We start from the raw sequence: 21,021 nt of genomic DNA, 5'->3' as shown, positions 1-21,021 counted from the left end.
GTGATGTAGTAACATTAGTAGGGCTTGTGATCGGGTAATATGCTGCTGAGATCAAGTGGATTCCCTGACAGAAGCCATTAAAGCTACCCCGTCATACCCTTGAACACGCAGCTTAATTATCCTCATAGTTTTTCATTAACAACGTGAGTTCTGCAAGGAGTATACCGTCAACGAAGACATGTAAACTCATTCTACTCCAAAAAATACCCAAGATGGGTCTGTATTTCCTACATTAGAAATGCGAACAGCCTAATTCTATAAATCTGCAGCGTATCAAATCCAACTCAACGAGCTTTAAAATGCGTGCATTTTACTTTCGACATTTCAAACAACATTGCCTTTTAAGAGAACTTAAAAACTAAGCTCAATTCATTATTGCCGGCGTTCAATTGCATAGGAAAAAATTTTTGCGCTAAAGAAAATTATTAAGTTTATTGGTCTATTTTTTACATATATTGGTATAAATAATGAGCTCTATCACCTATTTAATGTCTGCCTTGCTGTATATTTTACCTGCACAGACCGCGCCAACCTACCATTAACAGTTTGCAAACTAAAAACCTTTAAACCCTAAAATAGCCATCTAGATAATCGACAAATTTAAGAAGAGATGGCTCCGAATGCATGTAAAAACAAGTCCGGGTTCTGTGAATTCTTGGTTGACGCTAGCTGTGTTGCTAGTGAATTCGCCCCATAGCGTAGTCTTGCCAGCTAGTTCGGATGACCTCAGAAGAGGTGTCATGGCAAATAACTTAGGGAAATTCAATAAAATTTCGGATTTCTCAATTTTTCTTTATTTAGTAATCCTTCCGTTATCTTATGCCTTCGGACGAGGCATTGCAGTGAAATATCCAGCACTGATTTATCTAATGACATTCTTTTATAGGCGAGCGTCGAAAATTGCGAACAAATCGCGCTTATGCTGGGCACCGACGCTTTGTGGATTACGCGAACTTTATTCGACGAAGCACTATTACCTTAGTACCACTTTAAAGAGGACAGCTAGAAGCTTTCAATATTTGCAATGGTGCATTTTTCGAGAGCAAAATCAGAGGTACACACGATAATAAACGAGAGAAACAAAGAATAATCTGATGTCACTCTACTGATGACTACTGATTCTACTGATGTCACTGATACCTTCGGCATTTCCTAACGAATGACACAGGAATTAAACAGTTTGTTGGATGGGAATAATTAGACTATGAATACTCAATGTTCTAGATCTTTAGATGTACACATGCACTAGTTCAATGTCATTTTTGTAAGAAACTGTGTTCAGATGCATGCCAGAGTTAATCTTTGATTACATTGTTTGCTGGGCACCTAAACAAAACATGAACAGCTTTATTGCAAACAACGGCACTTTGTGGACATGTAACATAAGAAATCTGGGCGCGTGATTTTGCATAGTTCAATGTCCCATGGATAGTTTTAGGTGAGCGTTAATTGTAACTGCTCGTCAAATATACCAGTCACCTTAAATTCTAACGCAGTTCTAAAGTGAGCACAAAAAGGCACATATCTGCGCCTTATTTGGTTACGTTGAGTACTTAAATACCGGAAATAGTTACGCAGCGGCCCCTCCTTAAAGAAGACTACAGCCATCGTGCGCTGAACGGAGTATTCGAGCCAATGCAGCTTCGTAGTGCACAAGCCAGAAAATTTCACTCCTCTCCCGGGAAATTGCAGTGTTTTTATTTGATTTGTTTTCATTGACGAAAACACCGCATAGAAATTTTCTGTACAATCAAAAGGGAAACTGATGATCCGCAAAGTAAGAAAGCGCTCACATCATCAATATTTTCCAGTGAAATATGCACTTGTGTTGGCTGCTACCGACTCTAATGTTAATGCCGTCATTTCCGTTGACGTGACCAACGTACGCCGCAAATATTAACGTTATTTTTCAGCTTGTGCCATGACTATTTGCATATAAGGTGTAGCACTAACCCTTTTCTAGGCAATGCAGCTCATGCCAGAGGGATACAGATATCAGCCGGTCGACAGCCTATTTTGTAAACACTTATGAAGGTACAAGAAATATTGCCAGCCTTTTTTGTAAACATTCTAATAGCTCATTCTCATAAAAAGGTCGTTTGCAACAAACTTGATGAAATCAGTGAGCAGCTGAATTTTTCATTGATCATAGCGTCGTCTAGTTATAATCTCCGTTTGGTAAAGTGCCTACTCAATGTACAAGATTTCGTTATGCACACCATGTTAAGAAGCCCTACACTGCTCTTAAGTCATCTAAAATAGATCACTAGTAAGATTTGCTAATTTTAGAATTTGTCAATATATTTGCTAGCTTTTTCTCTCAATGCCTTGTTCTGTCGACTTCAGCTGCGTCTCACTGTTGTGATGCTTTCCTTAGACACTTCTGACAGGCGAGACGGACATACATGAATGAAACTTTCTATTCATATTTAAAGGCTCCTGTTGACGTGGCGATATAGTCAGCTGTTTGCTCTACATGGGTGCTATTGAGTAAAACCATTGAGTAATAATTTTAATTCCAAGCTCTTGCACTGAATATCACTTCGTCTTGACTGAGGTGAGAAAGAGGGCTAATTTCTCTGGAGCGATATCAAGAAGAGAGAGTGAACGTTATCAAAACTCAAATTTTTTTAGGCGTTGCGGTGGCTCAGGAGATATGGTGCTCGGATTCTGACTCGAAAGACGGGGACACGATCCTAGCGGCGGAGGTCGAACTGGGATAGAGGCAAAATTCTAGAAGCCCGTGTACTGTACGATGTCAGCGCACGTTAAACAATCATATATGGTAAAACTTCCGAAGCCCTGCACTACGGCGTCCCTCATAGCCTTAAGGCTTTGAGACGGCAAACCCCCAATAAACATAAACCATAAAACTCAGATTTGGTCTGCTTTTCCAGGAAATGAACGAACACAACCTTTGAGTCACAGTTCCGGCTTTCCAAGAAATGTCTACATAGAAAGAAAATTCTTAATGCCGGTGAACAAGAGCGAAATAATCAACACAAAGTTCTTTTTGAATTTTCCCTTTTTGGCAAGTGACACCACTTCCCTCTGTGTTTCTTCAAACAAATACCATCATCCGACGTTAGGCGGTCTAATGCACATTGGAATCTTGCGCTTCATGGAATTTAGGCAAATAAAATAAAAGCAGTGGGCGGTGGTTCGGAGGTGCAATAAGCACATTTTTACGGACCCACTCGGTGCTAAAGCGCTGCAAACACAGTGCTTGAAATTAAACCCTAGTGTCATCGCCCCTGCCATCTCCTGCGAATCGGCATTTTTTACTTGCGGTGACAAATTAAGAATTAACTCTCCAATTCTGCAAAACTAGAAAGATACTCGCTTAACTAGCCCTATGAATAGCGGCTTATCACTGAGGGGCGCTACTGCTGTTCGACAGCATTCCATGCCTTCACGCCAGAGTGAAAGCTCAGTGTATAAATGCCCCCGGCCTTACCAATTTGAACCCATCACACGCGAAAGTATAGACTGCAGTGGCTGGGAGGAAAGAAAATTAACTGAAGACTCCCAGCGCAATTAAAACAAAAGAAAATTCTTCTTCATAAAATACCAAAAAATCTTCATCGCGAAACTACATGCTCTGAGAATTGGTTTCCATTGGGAAGCCGATGCGATTTACACTACTCGTGATTCCGCTAAGCATAGAGTGTGATTAATAACGAGGCTAGATACACCGAAATTTTCTGTAAATGAGGAGCTTCCTAGAGAAAATCTCGTTGTGGAAAAGTCACATTGAATAACGCATGTGGTATAACTATTTAACATGCGCCAATGGAACAATTGGAGGAACTCTGAGAGCAATGCCTGTTAGATCATTCGCTTTGAATGAGAGCAGCGCTGATACCTCGTTAGACGGTAATCCGCGTTGTGGCCGGCTGTTGTAAGGTCTGTCAGGAACCAGCATTACGTCACTTGAGATGCGGCACTGCATGACGCTTGCGATTTTATCAGTGACGCGGCGCAAGCAGGCGGCTCACTGTCGTATCATCAGCTTTCCAAAGGGAGTAACGTAGGAACCTGATTCACAGGTTATTCACAATATTATGCTATCAGGCTCCGGGGAAACTGGTGCCCGGGGTGTAAGTGCACCGTTGCAGCGGTGTCGCACGCAACATGTCACTGCCGCAACAACTCTGTGCAGCTTTGCGGTACAATAGGTGACATGGCTTTGTGCATGTGTTTCACCATAACAAAAATTACACTTGCGTACAGCAACTCTACTTCTTATGTAATGAGCCCAAAAGAGGGGACTTTAAGGATACGAAAGTGAAGCGATGTTCCTGTATAGGCTCTGTTCAGCTTAAGCGTTACTAGCGTGTGAGCCATGTTGCTTTGAAGGCATCCAAAATAAGAATGAAAACACCGTTTTGGCTCCAAGAGCTGTTGAAGCGACGGAATGGTAAAAGCGAGTGCTATTTTGCTTTGCTCTAGTTAAAAAAAGCAAAAGTGACATCAGAGTGAGTGCGCCAACGTTCAACTACACTGGAGTCAGCAGCAAGGCCTTGCTTATCGAGATCTCAACTTGATTTTGCGCGATCTGCGGCAAACATCCGCAGTCACTGTAGCTGTCTTTTCAGAATAAAGAAAAAGTAATGAATAAAATACCCGGTCGTCGGTAGGCCAAAAACGTGTCAACTTTCCACACGCCATGAAAACAAGGCCTATAAAGCGATAGAAGAGAATACTTGTGAGAGGGCCTCCAGTAGCAGCCTCGTGCAATGCTCAGTAGAGTTACTGACTGACTGATGTTGCTGAGAGGAAGTAGGAAAAGGAAAGAGCATGGGCCTGCCTAGAGTGCTTGGGTTCCCTGCCATACATGGATGCCTTAGAACCGGATTACTCAATTTGGAAAATATAGGTGCAAACGGCGTGTGGGGCAAGGAGCCCCGACATCCGGCTTCTGCAACAAGAATATCTAGCCAATTAAGGAAGACCAGCCATAAGGTGTGTACAAACGCTAGGAAAGAAGACAATCAGCATCTAGTGATATTTTGATCAAGTCCTGGCAAACTAGATATCTTCTACTATTTAACTACCTTACTCGTTACCAAGGCGCTACCACGGCAGCATTTCTCAGCGCTAGCTCACGTATCGGGCTGGAAAAAGTATCTTCAAGGAAGGTGGGAAAGGGATGGAGAGTGCCCTTCTACCGCAGGGCCAAAGACCTGCTATCTAATCCTCTAGCAGAAGTGTTGCGCATAAGCATATAGATAACAATACCTTCGAGTGCTGAGACCCCCTTGTACTAGAGAGGGTGAGGGTTTTTACCTTCGACAGCATGTCTCCGACACTGCGTGCACATTTGGGTTGTGTGAAACAGCGGTCGTTCCGCTTAAGATGTTACGAACTTTTTAAATCTAGACATTTTGAGCGAGAAAAGGTTTTCCCACATAGCATGGTCAACGGTGTAGACCCTCCGAATACGGCCAAGACAAGCTATTAGGCTGGTGGACGAATGCTGATTAGTTCAATATTTATTTCTGAGTGTTAGTCTCCTTATTTATTGAGAGGCGTGTAACTAGCGAAAAGTATTACTCATAACACTTTTCGATTTGCGAAAACAGTGTTATCCTCGCCGCTGTGTCCCAAAAAATATTGGCTACTTTTCTCCAAAATGCATGCCCTTTCATGAAACTCCGGCAAAGCAACGGCGGCAAAGCAATCAATCCAGTGCACTTAACGCTTCGCATTATCAGAATTTATTTGAGCCACAGAGCTGAGGATAACTGCTGTTGCAAAATTATCAAAGCTGACATTAACATTACGGTGGGCAACACGCCTCTCAAACAATAAGACGGCTAACTGCAATCGTTAAAAAGTTCATGGCTCAGTTTTAGGTAACCAGCCTACTAGTTAACACTTCGTACAGGTATTCTGAAGCACTTACATCGCTCACAATGCTACACCGAAAAAAGCGCTCCTGTAACTGAAAAGCCTAATTTTAAAACTTGCAGAGCATCTTAGGTAAAACACCCGGTGCATAGTACCGCCAAAAAAGTGTAGCCCTTCCGTGCCGATGTCAACTTATCTCTGTTCACTATAGATATCAGCTCTTGGATTATGTATCTTTATCATTAAAAAAAGATACAGCTTTAATGTAACGCCACTTATTGAGCAGGCCGTTATTACTCATGCTAAGTAAATCTGACCATCGTGATAAAGTATTCATCACCCCCTGTTAAGGGTGCTGCTACAATGTTTAGCGAATGATAGCGGTATGTTAGCAACAGACTGATCTACAATTGATGTCGCTAATTATTCTGAAACCGACAATGTTGACCTATTCCCTCTTCATGTTCACTCAAGTCATTCCTTTCTTTCACTGCGCCTAATTTCGATGCTCTCTCAGCGTAAACGACAACCGGACTCCATTATAACAGACATAGATAATGTCGTTCCTCAAACTTGCACAAAATGTGCAATGGGAATCAGCTTACATTAGAGAAGAAAGAGAAACTTATCCTCGTGTTTGGGGGCAAATTCCACAAGCAAGCATCCTGTAAAGAAAATCTGGTATCTTAAGATTGCTCACTGTTCAGCCGATAAAACACGTGCAGATGCCGTTATCATTTTCTTTTACTGACTGGTGCTGGGGGCCTACAGGGGGGCTAAACAGCGTGCGCCCACAAAAATAAAATACCCTGCAACTTCCCGTAAACCACTCATTGTGATCACTAGTACTTTTTAGTACTACGACGCCTTTACAGAAATTTCTAAACAGGCCTACGAGACCCTCTGGCTTGACAAAGCGCTTTGTTGTCGTTTCTTTTTTTTCGGTCATACGCGGGACCACATAGTCTATAAGCAGTGGGCAAGGGTGGTCCTTTATATTGTCACGTGGTGGTTGTGGTAGGTAAGCAAAAAGAAGACAGTTCGAACCTTTCAAAGGCAAATATTTACTGCGTGAGCCTGAGCCCTGATATGACCTAGGCAGCGGCGATAGCGGCAGATGTAGTCTTTCGTCGAAGAACAAAGTTTGCCGCCGGTCTCAGCTGAAAGCTTAAAAGAAACTTTAGAGATAAGGCGCGCAAGACGTATGAGAATGCCGGACATCTCTGAAGCAGCTAGGCGTGGTTACAGTCTTGGGAGGAAAACCTGGTCCTCTCGCGTCAAAAAATGATCACACAGCGTGTATGCGGCTTTAAATTGAACAATAAACACCAAAAAGCTTCGCGCAATATTTTTTCAGTTAAGTTCTATGCTAAAATTTGTTGCACGTCATTCTAGTTTTATACTTTTCTACTATATCGTTAATATTTAATTCCATCTTAGATTGAACAGGCAGCCGCACCTAAAACGTCTCACAGACATGTGCGACATATGTGCCAAAGCGACAAACAAATAAGCAACCGCCGAACAACATTGTGCAAAGTCTTTAATTTTTAACAAATGTACTGTGACACGTTCACTTTAAACCTCAAAAGCTTATCGCCCATGCTGCATTCATACACTACAGACTAAATCCATGCTTACATTCGCATTCAAACGTGCAGCCCTGGGCGATACTGTCTACGCAAAATAACTTAATATTGAACCCTGCATGAGTAAACATCCTGCACCTCTACACTCCATCAGCTCTGCATGTAAAGACGACAGCCGTCAGCCTCCGCAGAGTATGGGTCACGAGATTGAAGCGAAGTGCTCAGATTTACAGCAGAAACCGAACGCTTAGGTAGGGCACACTGACAAAGGCTGCACATTTCCTGAGGTCCCAAACGCCTAGGATGGGATCGGCCACAAGAAAGTGTGGGAAAATCGTTGGCCAAATAGCAATGCGGCTCAACTTTCGAACGGTGAACGGGTGCGCTCAGCATTTCATAAATAATGCCGTTTCAGAAGCATTAAAACAACTGAGGAATTTGTTCATCATGTCTTCTATTTGCCTGCTACTTTTTTTACTTTCCATTTACTCTTTGCTTCCTCTGCAGAACAAAATGGGCTGAGTTGAGAAAGCAGCTCTTGCAGGCCCATTAAAAACTCTAGAAATTGTAGCATGAAGTGATCATCATCGACGACATGACTGCTGCCCTAGAGCTTGCACATTAATGCAGAAGGCAGCCACATTTAAAGCCGAGCAAGGAATGTGTTTGAAAGAACACGTAAGGAGGATGATATCCGTCGTTTATGCTATGATATCTCACACTGCAAGCTCAGGCCGAAGTGAAATTCTTACTTTTCATAGAAATACGTGAAATCATGCCAGATTGTTAGTTTAAAGTAAAGCATGATTCTCAATTTTCTGCACAAAAGCAGCCGCCTTTACGAGTAGCGTGAGTGTTTTGTAAAAGCGTTCATTTTTTTTCCAGAGTGACATTTTCAGACAGTTAGGAGAAATGCTGTTTTCTCGCACATCAAGGCGTGCTCCATAAAACTGTGCTAGTTTCCAGGGTACTTGCAAGAAATTTACCTGTGACTTCACAAGCAAGCCCAAGGAACTCTGGCCTGCACACAAAAACTCTAAAGGCCGTTAATTAATTTATTTTTCCTGGGGGGGGGGGGGAGGCTTCACGTAAGCAGACTCCTGGGTCGCCAAGCGGACGGCTTCAGCTCAAGGTAAGCGCGCTTAGCTCGCAAGGATAAGGCGAATCCACGTTTTAGCGCGTTTACTGCAACAGCCAGCAGTCCTCCGAGCAGGCACCCACGGTGACATGGTAAACTAACCAAGTAAGCACCACGCGCACAACTGCTCGAGGACCCATGCAACGGCGTAAGGGAACCGCTGCGATGGAGGTCCACAGTATTTTCATAACAGTGCTAGGACTTTTGTGCCTCTCCACTGGCACATCAAGCAGGTAAGTGAACAAGCTTATAAATGAAAACTTAATTATCCTCTTTTCATGCAATTTCATTAACCTTTCTGAGTACGTACGCCCCGGGGTTAAGCTTTGACTAAACGCGGAAGATAGAAATCACTCGAGCTTTAGCTGTCCTAGACAAAACATTTCGAGCCTAGTTTGTTTTTACTTTGCGAACAAATGTGAAAGCGTTGCATGCTCATGGGTCATGTAGTTCTCTAGAAGATTTGCCTGCTTACATGAAGTGAAGTGGGGTTTAAAAATGTGTTGTAGACGTTTCGAACAATGAACATAAAACACTGTTTCAAGTGGCGATCTTTGACGAACTGGTACATTTTTTAATTCGGACATCTAAGCCAACTTTTTACAATTTAATAATCAAGTCGTGATGACAATAAACAGGGCGCAATAGCTTATAACGGTGAGCATTTGAAACCGCACGACAAATCGTTCACCTTATGACAAGAACGCAATCTTCGCAACGTGTTTGCGCTCGGGCTCGAGGGAGAAGGAGCACACGAGGATCGAAAGCAGATTGTGGCCACCACTCGCAGGAATTGATAACTAAGCCAGTTTCTCGAGCCTGGACAGGTCATGTCAATAACCAGCGGGAAAGGGCTCGAATGCTTCGAGTGCTGAAAACCCTCTCTCCTTCTGCGAGAATTCGACTTTTGAGCCTGAGCTTCCCAGGCAGGAACATGCTTTTAGGATATTTTTACTGCACAAAAAATTGTCGATGCTTTGTTGCCGTCGGAACTGCAAAAAATTCGAATGGCACTATTCCTATATTTCGAGTGGTTGACAGCCTAATTTTACATTAGGTAACTAATAAGTTCAACATCGCATAATAGAGTTATGAGGCTGTAATTCTGTTGCCCACTTTCTCAATTCAAGTTTGTTCTTCTTCCATCGGTGAGCACGACCACCAACGTCTGACTGTCCGTAATGACGTCGCAATGCGTCATTACCAATGGCCGAAAATAAACACAGAAGTGCGACCAATGCTTCAATTTCCATTTTGCGTAATATGAAACAGTTTTTCTGGAACAAGATCGTAACACTACACTTGGGCTGCTTTGCGGATTCATTAGGAATGGCTGTGTGCAGCAGTTTAACATCGTTTTTTCTTGGGAATCCGCATTCTTTTTATATTACAGCTCGCGCTCGTGTGGAAGATTCACGAATGAACGTGCTGAAGGGTCCGGCTGTGGAACGTTCGTGGTGCCACTCAGAAATGACAATGACGTAAGGGATAACAATAATCAACATACCTTACCCAGGGACACTAACGCTAGAATTGACGCTAGTTATTATGCTCAGAAATTTCAGTATTCAAACAAGATTTCATTTCTTCCCTGATGTATGTGCGGTCGATACACAAAATGCAGCGGCATAATTCCGGTGGTTATTATATTTGGAGTATAATGCTTAGTGTAACTGGTGTAGAATAATTGCATTAAACTGAACTCTGTAAAAGTAGCGCAATATTATTCACACCATTAAGAGCGAAGAAAAATCTGGTTTTTGCCATCTTATGGTCAGAGCGTCGATTTACATAACAAGGAAACCCGGGGAAGTCTGAAGGCCTACTGACGATGCGGAATTTAGAGAAGCTGGGTCAAGAAACACGGTAACACGATAGTCCTTTCTTTTACGCGTAGCAAAAAAAATTCAGGAACACCAACTTGCGTTTGCTCGCATTAAAATAGCATTAGATGCTGTTGGTACCTTTATATCAAGATTTTTTTTATGGTTGTGTTTGTGAACTCCTGCCCGTCTGTCTGCCCACAACGAGACATCTCATCTGGACGTCTAGCTGGTGGCTAGATGTTTCCCCAAAGGGGTCTCTAGGTGGCGACACAGGCGCTATGATCCTACATCCAAGCCTGTAGTTGTGAACACTCGTCTGGTAACGTCACTTTCGATACTGCGAACTGTGTGACTGGCGACGCACGTTTTTCCCGATGAGACTTCTGGCTTTCGTTTGGGTTTAGGCATCTGGGTCTACACTTCCAGCATGGTGTACAGCATTCTCTTGTCATGCGGTGTACGCTACATCACCCACACGGGCACGTGCGTCAATTAGCGATTGTGGGAGCACAAGAAAAGCCTGAAACGTGACACGGGCAGCAACCTAGTCCTTCATTGCTGTGATTCCGGGCATAATTTAACCCCGTTGTTGTATCAGTAGGAGATCAGAAATGAACAGAAGGTCCGGGAGATATGCGAAGCAGCACACATTTTTCAGAAGGGCGTAGATGGCATGAGCGCCCCATCGTGTCCCTGCACCGAAAAGATATATCCGATATTTTAAGGCGATAACTAATTGACTTGTTTTATAGCGCAATTTTCAAGCGCATGTCCGTGGGTTTAGCACCGTCCCTCACCGTCGGCCTCGGCGTAACCGGCAGAGTGAACGGGCGCAGCGAAGGGTGAAAGAGAGCGAACGCGGAGCGCAGCGGAAGATGAAAGCACGGTGATAGCGTAGAGAGAGCAAACTAGAAAGTGGAGGAGGAGGGTACGGGGCAGCGTGAAGATGTGCTCCGCGGCGGACATCCGCTAAGAGATGGCGGCAGTGCAGCACGCGCCGTGCACACATTAGTCTGTTAGAGCTGTAGCGGGTCACTCGCTGTGCGTGCTGCCCAAGCTGGCACACTGAGCCGCCTCCCTTCGGCGCTGCGTGTTCCGTATGCGTTCCCGTACGGTTCAAGTACCACAGCGGCAGTTCTCAAACATCACATCCCCGTGAAGCGTAATCGTCAAGTTTGTCCTCCTTTTGTGCATTTTTCTTTTCCTTGTCATCACACCCCATCCTTCACGAAAATGCCCGTGTCGGCTACAGGATGGTTTGGTTATTAACGCCGCGCCCATTGTGCTCCTCCCAAGTCCTGTTTTCGGCAGGCCACTCCTTCCTGTGAAGGCACGCCTACACTACTTCACAGGGTCGCCGGAATCACGACCGGAAGCATGGAGTTCGAAGACCGTTCGCCTTAATTTCTCACTTGTTAACCCCATCTTTTATTGTTATGACCAAAACATTTTTGAACTATTCATCCTCTCAACTTGAATCGTAAACGTCGGTTGTAACTATGTAGGAGATCAATACATAGCAGATCGGTGTGCATCTCCTAGGAGCTCGCTTATTAACCACAATGCAGCATTTATTACGGTAATTTAGAAGTTTTTTTTTTTTTCACAGGACATAAGTGGAATGCACAGATGCGACGAATAGGCGTGAAGCGCACAGCTCTATAAATAAGCTGCAATGAATGAATCGCAATGTTATGTATTTAATGGTGCGCTGTATTTGTTCAAAGTTTTTTCATTCAGCATTTTTGGCCGTCTGCCTAAACGCTTTAGACGCATGAGGCGTAGAATTTACTGAAGGCCAAGCTATCGCTTGGTTGTGAAATGTGTCATTTCAGTGAATGCATGATGTAGGCTGAAACAACTTATGCCGGGGCGATCTTCCTTTGTAGCTACGCATGCCACTCAAAAGGTTTACGAATTCTACTCGTCAAGCAAAATAATCGTATGGAGTGGAACTGGCCCGTTTTTGTAGAGGATGGCACAAAAGTAACCATCGGTCATTCAAATGGGAATGCCCGAATCCTCCCTCATTACCCCCCTATCCCAAGGCTGCCGTCCTAATGGGAATCCGTCCTGTCTAGCACAGCGCCGGCGTGACTAAATCTTACCAGTCACCCAGATAGCTACGGCTAATGCGGCCCTGGACTGAAGGCTCCACCCTCTGGGGGTCTCCCTCCTAGCTGATGTTAAACAAAAAGTACTGCGGATTCAACTGTTTAAGTGATTAATCAGTTGGACGTGCAAACACTGCGAAGGAGGTGAGCTCCATATTGTAGCTGACCTTTTGACAAGTTCGCAGAAGCCAACTGGCGATTCAATGGTTTTGGTTCTCCCGCATGACTGGTCGGCCATGAAATTCCTCACGTTTACACAAGGGTGCGCATTTTCTGCAGCGTGACACAATGCAACAAATTTACAGGAGCCGGAAAACAAAATGTAGCCGTGAATGTCGGCAATATGCCTAGCGATGAATGAATAGCGGCAGTTGGCCTTACATGCAAAAATTCAGAAATTACCACCAGGTGGCTTTAAGTGGCACACTTGCTAGAGATGCACGGGGCTGATAAGTCGTAAAAATGCATTTAGACTCTTGAGCAACATGTGAATAATAAAGCAAAATATTCTTAGATGAGAACGCTTTCTTGAAACAAGCAGCATTGATGCTAGAGTCCTTCAGCACAGCTTTAACAAGTGCTTTCTTTGCACTAAGGTCCCTCATAGATTGTTTTTCTTGTATTTATTTTTTTTGTGGCCGTACTCTCCTTTCCTCGTTTTGTTGCAGTCTTTGCGTTTTTAATATTGTGTTAAAATCTCACAGAAAGCATTTTTATCCTATTTTTGCTGTGTATTTGGTTCATTGTATTGAATATCGGAGAATTCAAAAATATATCCCCATCAAACCGCTGCAAGCGGTAATCCCGCGCGTGGAGCAATCGGTGTGATTATCTAATGCTTTGACCTTGAATGTGCAGTTCCAGTACTCGTGGGACTTGCATATTGGTTCTCCGTGGCAAAACTTCACGGCAGTATTCGACACCGCTGCGAGGACTTGGGTGCTTTCTTGAAAACTGCCACGACGAACTATGTCGTGAGTTTATTTTCTGGGTAGTTACTTTGCGGAGGAAATGTTAAAAACATAAATTCAGGTAAAATAAATTTCTATTAGGTAAAAATTGTCTGATGTGATGTTGTATACTATGAGCCTTGAAATCGTAAAAATCTGTAATTAAACTGACAGTTTGCTGTAAGCTTCCTGCAGCAATGCGACCTACGATCAAAGACAGGCCCTTCTGTTTTTTGGCTGAAGCGCATGGCCTTGCAGTATTGCAGGAAATGTTGCGGCATAGTGCAGCGTATGCGAAGATGTCGTGACATAAACATTTTGAAGACCGTTTCTGTTTTGGGTGCAAACGTTAAGCCGGAAACTCATACCAAATATCTGTTTCAGCCTATAGGCCGAACTAGCCAGGAATCCTCACCTCAGTAATGACAGTGTCATGCGCGATCCGCGCTAGTGTCGCTCTATCCGTAACTTGGAAACGAAGTTCATGCTGAAGAGAAAGGCACAAAATATCCAGGAGTTAGCATCTGCCGATATATTCGCTTTCCGAAAGCCCTGTAAGGATACTGGGCCACTTATTTTCTGTTCCGCAGAAGCCGCCTCAGTGAAAAAGGTGAGCAACTGAGGAATCTTCGGGAGCCATATTTTTTTACGTCATTCAAGCCGGACAGCACTTAAAGCGCTGAACATTCAAACCCGATTTGAAAAACATCATGCACGTTTCTTGTTTCATTGTATCCTAAAAAAAGAGCAGCCATTTCCCAGCAGTACAATAAATAATCAGCTTATACCAGCATTGGGCCTGACAAGTGTGACATTCCTCTAATCAACTTTTTTAGCGAGACTGGTAACTAGCAGACCTCGAAGGAGCTAGACATCCAAGCTCGATTTCAGAAATCTGCATGCACGTTTCTTGTTTCTTTGCACCGCAATTAAAGCGCTCCTGATTCTAAAAAAAAATAAAATATTTTTTTTCAGCTATAGATACAGATTTGGTGCACCTTGCGCGATATTCACGCTAAACAACTTTCCGGTGAGGCTGAATTACAGCAGACCTCCAAAAAGTAGAAAAACTTTGAAAATATCAATGCTACACAAGCTGTAGTATGAGCGTTCTGATGCTTTTGTGTAATGCACGCATAGGTGGACGCCGGAAGTTCCATCCCCGTCAGTCTTCCACATTCAAGGACACTACTGTTATAGGCTCCACACCCTTCGGCAATGGCACAGTGGAAGGGCTCGTCTCGTGGGACCGTCAGCAAGTAGCCGGTGTGACGCTTCCGCGGCTGCCTATTCTTCGGATCGGTGACTTTCAGGGTAGCAAGCAGGGGCACAAGGGCTTGTCCTTCAACGCCGTCCTCGGTCTGGAGCAGTGGCCAGGCTCTTTCTTTGGCACACTTGTCCAGGAGCGTGCGTTAACCAGGCCCTGGTTTAGCTTCTACTTGAGCCCAGATGACAAAGTCAAGGGAGAGGCTGTTTTCGGTGCCGCCAACCCGGAGCACTATGAAGAGCCTCTCATGTTTGTACCAGCCACAGGCCCCTACTGGAGCTTCCATATAGACGGGTGAGCCATGGCTTGTGGGTATCATAGGCACGTGTTAGCCCCAGGCACTAGAAGTGATCGGGGCTTTCTTGTCTCTACCAAATCGTGATCTAAGCCAGAGGAATTAACTATTTTAGTGAACTTTTGTTCACTCATAATGAACCTCCTTCAATACCACACCGACTGATTCTGTTAGTCTTAGTTTTTAGATTATTCTGATGGTGGTAGAAAGCTGTTACTACCAAATTCAGCACTCCCCAGTCTTTCGGCAGATATGAAGATCCTTCGAAAGCGATTCATGGTGAGGGAATTGTCTAGGAAGTAAATATTGCAAAATCAATCGCTGAAAAGAATTCGTTATAAGGTTCTTTATGTCCGCATAACCAATGGTCCGTTATCGGAGTTTTTGTTTAAAGGTGTTTCAAGTGGTTCATATTTGAAAAGTGAGTTAAAATACTCTCTTAAAGATCGTTTAATCTCCCTTGAACACTTGGCATTCGTAAAACCAGTTGCCATTTCAAAATCATGTGTTTCCTCACCGCCAACACGCCCACGTTTCAGTCACAATGTTGTTGAGAGCAAAGTTTTGCTATTAATAAACTAAAATGTACTCATTCGTTAAGCACACGGTTGGAAACACCTGGCTATTCCCTTGTTGCGAAGGCTGTCGGCTCTACTTTTACGAAGGCCAAGTTCATTTTTTCAACGGATGGGTTAGTATTAGGTGGCGGGAACCAGATTTAGCCTTCAGATGAACTGTCCCCTGCTTCTTGACCTGTCATTGGCAATTTATCTTGAACCTCTTTGCAGCTTCACGTACATATACCAACACTACCATGTTTTCAAAGTTAATGTGGGTTTTGGCTTAGGCGCGGCTTGATTTTTGTTTTCTTAATTCTGGCAAAAAGTGTTATTGTTTTGCACACGTATACTTTCTTCCCATTTTCATCTTACTCGTTATTCCGCATGTTAATTTCAATGTTCTTAAGAGCTTTTTTATGCCCTAAGAGCTCAAGGAAGTACCTGCCTGAGAACTGAGTGCTTGTCTCTGTTGACTAAGTCAATCATCTCTATATTAAGTGTTCCTGGCTTCTGCCTACTGGACCCAATTTTTCATTCAGAATCGAGATGGCAGAACACGGACACTACTGCTTCAATGGCTGCGTCGCGAGGCCGGCCACAGCTGACTCGTATATCGGTGGCCCTCCAAACGAAATTCAGCGTATCAACACTGACATCGGGGCCATGAAAGTCGACAGTGGAGAGGTACCTCCCGCTGTGAAGCGTTGCTGCATGAAGTTGCGTTGTTTTGAGAGGCTGGGGGAGAGTTTTATAACCGCAAGTTTCTGTCGCCGACTGAATCTACGAATACCACGGGCTTGAGAAGAAAATAAGGAAAACCATAAACCTGGCGCCGTATTCCATAAGCTGCTCATTTTTCGCTGCGCATTTTACTTCAATTTTGTCCTTTGTCAATAATCACTCAGATATACGCGCGGCTATCAAGAGTCTAGGGCAAGCGAGCCGGCCAGTAGGCGGTTGGCGACCCGACCTTACTATTCCCTGAAAGTGGATGTAAGATGCAGTCAATAGTGAGGTGCATCCCAGCGCTGTTTCAACAGCAGGTGACCGGACCTGACCACTCGCTACCATTAGCTACAATATGCAAACAATGGAGATATCCTGTCCGCAACCAACGAATGGCTGGGTGACTTGTCCCAGAAGCTTGAAAGCCGAGTCTATATCAGAATAACCACTGATAGAGGCCCGAACTGACGCGAAATGGAAAACGAAAAATGGGCACCTTATACGGACCCTGGCATATGAAGGCTTCGACCGACATAACTAGTGTTCGCATTTTTTATCCCCGCCTGATGTTCAATGTGAAGCATGAAATCCTTCTGTACCTCTTTTTTGCGATTTCACAGAAAATACGTGACAGCACCTGTGGCAAAGCCTACCACTCCAACACATGGGGGAAGGGCATTAATACCTATCACAATTATCTCTAAACCTTTAGCTATGAGTAATCTTTGCTCATAATGTAACCAAGCAGCCGTGATGGAGGGGGATCGGAGTCGCGGTCGAACGGTGGCACTGTGGTCTCCGTGGATGGACCCTAGTCATCGGCTGCAATTGTAAACTAGCATTCGTAAGCCTGCTTCCTCGCTGTGCTTCTTTGAATGATGGCAAGTAGGCGGGCAGCATGAGCTGTCAGTGATTTCGCGCCTTCGGAGTGCTGTCATAGTAAGAAAGAGCGCACACTTACGTTAGTCAGTTTACGCTCGCTGGCGGGGAACGGAGGGCAGCGGAAGATACAGCAGCACCGCCGCTCGCCTGCAAAGCCCGCTCCAGCATAGGGTAATGTACAGTAAACTGCTTAGGCGAGAACACTCTAGTAGGCCCCTGGGTCGATTTACGCTCTCAGTGCAGCTAGCGGAGGCGAGGAACCGCACCAGCTTTCTAGACGGCTGCTCCGCCACGCGCTGACAAAACTCGGAGGCAACTATTTCACTTTCCCATGCCCGCAGACGCTAATTTTTAGCGCGAATGCGCTACTTCAGTAGCGAAGCTGGAAAATCAGAGGTATCTGGGAAACCTCAACCTTTGACCTTCGAAGGAGGAGGCCTTGCGCAGCTGCTCCACCAAAGCGCGCATCCAGCACACCCTCCCCCCTCCCCATGAGCGGCTGTCGATAGCGGCTGACGATAAGACCTTGCATGCGGTTGCCTTTGAGACGAAGTTGCCTCAAGTGTTTGCCCACGTCCTACTCGGTTTAAATACGCTCAAACCGTACCATTCTTTTTTTTTGTATTTGCAATGCCACGTAGCAAAGGTGTAGAATGCCGAGCTAGGACGCGAAAGGGTATGAGTGTCCACTCATAGCGTTTACGCTACTCTGCGGCTCCACCTCCTAGCGCAGGTGCTCGGTTGTGTTTTGGCAAAGAGTGGTAGGCTCGTTCTGAGTGTCTTCTATGCTATCAGTGCTGGAAGCCGTTGATGAGGTTGAATAATTCGACAGCCAGCAAGCACCTGAAAATCTAGCTCTCCAGTCAGCGTTGACATAATGTCACTGCAGCGGTTGGGCGATCGTTTACAGCGATTTCCTTTACCCACATGCGAAGATAGATGGTTGGGAAGGCTCATTCGCTGTTCACTGTTCATCTATAGCTTGAAAGCGCAGACGTTGATAATCATTAAGCCGTTGATAATCAGGGAATGACATTTTTCACTTTCCATTCTGCAGTGGATGGTTAACTGCAAAAGGATACGGCGGCTTCACGATATCAAATTTTCTATCAACAACCGCATATTCATCCTGAAGCCAGAAGACTACTTAGTTCAGGTATGTTTTAATAATCCTTGCCTTCAAATGTCGATTATGAAGATATGCGTCATGTAGCCTAACGAGTGCCATCGCTAAAACATTTAGACAGGTCATTACTTTTTTACTTAAGCGTAATAAAAAACGTTGTGACGCCTCTAGTACCCCAAAATTGAAATATCAGTGAAACGTTATTCCGTTCATAAGAAGGAACCAGCAGTCTTTGTAGAGTATCTCTTTAAATGAGGCGAAAGAAGCTCAATGCGCTAATTAAATAGAGCACGGTCCGTATTCTAGCTGCAAGCACACAAAGAACGGCCCTCCTCGAGAGACTCAGAGTGCTCAGCAGTCGATTGAAGCAACAGATTCGCTAACAGAGGACTAAAGTCGAATAAAAAAAGAGAAATTCTAACTGTAAGCAAAATCCTGAATATCGTGATAAAATACGTCGTTAATGCAGCTTTGTCGATCGCCCAATATAATCTACTTTTAAGCCACTGCATTTGATCGCAGGTGCTACGCAACTGCTTTGAACCCTAATCTGCATAAACATCATAAATATTCTGAAATTGGTGGGCCCCGTACACCATCCACGCCTTCAGGAGTGTCGGAAACCAGGCAAAGAGAAATGGCGTCGCCGAAGCGAGCGCGATTTGTTTGCGACGCCTACCGTCGTGAATGCCACGACAAAACTTTGCTTTCCATCGGAGTGAAATAACCGCTTCTGATGCTTCACTCAACTGCTGAGCGCTTCAAGGATCAATTTCTAGAAAGACCGAAATTAGGACGTGAGGCTTGTTGAATGTTTAGCTGTTCGTCACTTGCTGCCTATAGAAGGATAAGCGTTGTTCACGGCCTATCAAGGTTGGCATACACAAGAGAAGCCCAACCTTAGTGGAGCGCCATAAACGCCACTTTATACCAGCCTATTGACTTAAACGGGACACTACTACTCAACACCTGATCTGTTATTAAGAAAAAAGCTGTTTGTGAAACAAAGCTTATATTTGCGTTTACTTGAAATCTTCACTGTGTATTAAAATATGTGTATAGCTTCAGTGATAAAAATGTGCCCGTGCGTAAGGACTATCTGGGATTTTACTATGCCTCTATTGTGTACAGCCTTATATAGTATATATTCAACACTTATGTGCGGTCACCTTGAAGAACCAGGGCAGTAGGAAAGCCTCTTTTAGGATCGAAACATATTTTATGCGGCTTTGATACCTTGCACTTGACAGTGTATTGAAATGTATAAATACAAATATAGCGCCAAAGTATCGGAGACTATGTTTGGTATGACAGTTCTCCAGACACGCCTGTACTATACTAGAAGAAATTTCACTTGGTCCTGGATGACTGTGAATATTCTGAGCACTGTTTTTTTCGTGCAAACGTCTCGTGTCACCTTTCCCTTGCAGCGAGACACACCAAACGGGAAACGCTGCTACAGCGGCTTCATCGAGGTCGTCGAAAAAGGAGGCGTCACCTGGCACCTGGGTCACGTGTTCCTGAGGCGTGTCTACACGGTTCTGGAGTGGCCATCCTCTGGGAGCTCAGAGTTTGGACAGATTGGGTTGGCGTACTCGCGGTGAATAGTGAACGTTGTGCCCACATCGCCGGCTTGTGCTCGCCACGTGTGCCAACGAATTCTTTCTTCGTGGGGGAGGCGAAGAAACGAACCATGCGTAAGCTTGCTCTTGGACCCGAAAAAAAAAATACCTCACGAAATAATTCAGCTACCAATAATCGCAGTCGGAAAGCTGGATGAAATTCATGCCGTAAAAGCATCATAGTTTACAATCCTTGTGGTGCATGTGTCTTGGCGTAACATGCCATACGCTTAGCATTTGCTTCCGAATTACAAAATGTCAGATGTTGCGAGTAGTACTGTTTCATTAAAAAAGCTGTATATTGTCGACGTTTTCTCTACCCTACATTCTTCGCTTGTGGGCCAATAAATAAAACGTATCTTAAAGATGGATGTGTATTCTCCTCTCTTTGGAATTTGTGTGACTTTCGCGTGAAGTTTTTTTTGGCTGTGGTATACGTAAGGTATATTGGGTCGTTTCGGTTTAAAGATTACTTTTCGTGACTTCCATCAGCACTTCTGAGCTTTCGGTGATTTTGATTTTTTCATGTCGCAAGGGCGTCTGGGCAAAAAGAGCCCCATGACACGAGGCATTTCTCTTCTCAAAGTGGTGTCAAATACCCGTTTCCCAAGCATTTCATCCTGGATAAGCTGAGCACCAGGCCAGAGGTAAAGTTGTACAATGTTTACCACCGATGAGTTCCCGACGGCACTGGGGATCGAACCCCGCAACTCACGCATGCAAGACGGGTGCTAAACCACTAGGCCACCGCCTGCTACGGTCTCTATGAGCTTACTTCAGGGAATCCTCACGAGTTAATTTCCGTAATCCAAAACCGGGGTCAAATAATGGACAAGTACTTTGTCTTTAATTCCATTTGTTTTCCTGGTATCTTCAATAACTTCTTCAGAAAATCGATATTTTGGGGGTCAAATTTCCGCCGTATCTAATATTTTTATTGGTGATTTTGCAGTTTTCTTATGATCCTGGCTTTCTTGAATTCTGAATGATTATAGAGGGCGCCATTCCCATTTCATATGTCGTCTTAACTAGCGTCCAGGCATGGAAAAAAGGTTGCGGAATAGGGTTTCATG

The 21,021-nt window shown here is 44.3% G+C and overlaps 1 pseudogene across 1 annotated transcript; it reads left to right on the top strand.

Annotated features, from left to right (window-relative positions):
* The first annotated feature begins 8,745 nt into the window (after positions 1-8,745).
* On the top strand, positions 8,746-20,282 carry LOC144134155 (pepsin A-like; annotated as a pseudogene). The gene is made up of 8 exons (XR_013315122.1): positions 8,746-8,813; positions 10,833-10,885; positions 11,464-11,579; positions 13,379-13,494; positions 14,611-15,031; positions 16,132-16,276; positions 18,258-18,356; positions 19,757-20,282. The product of XR_013315122.1 is annotated as a pepsin A-like (transcript).
* The last annotated feature ends 739 nt before the right edge of the window (positions 20,283-21,021 follow it).

Source organism: Amblyomma americanum, chromosome 5 (assembly GCF_052857255.1).
Source record: "Amblyomma americanum isolate KBUSLIRL-KWMA chromosome 5, ASM5285725v1, whole genome shotgun sequence".
Classification (NCBI taxonomy): domain Eukaryota; kingdom Metazoa; phylum Arthropoda; class Arachnida; order Ixodida; family Ixodidae; genus Amblyomma; species Amblyomma americanum.
This window is presented reverse-complemented; position numbering and strand designations above follow the sequence as displayed.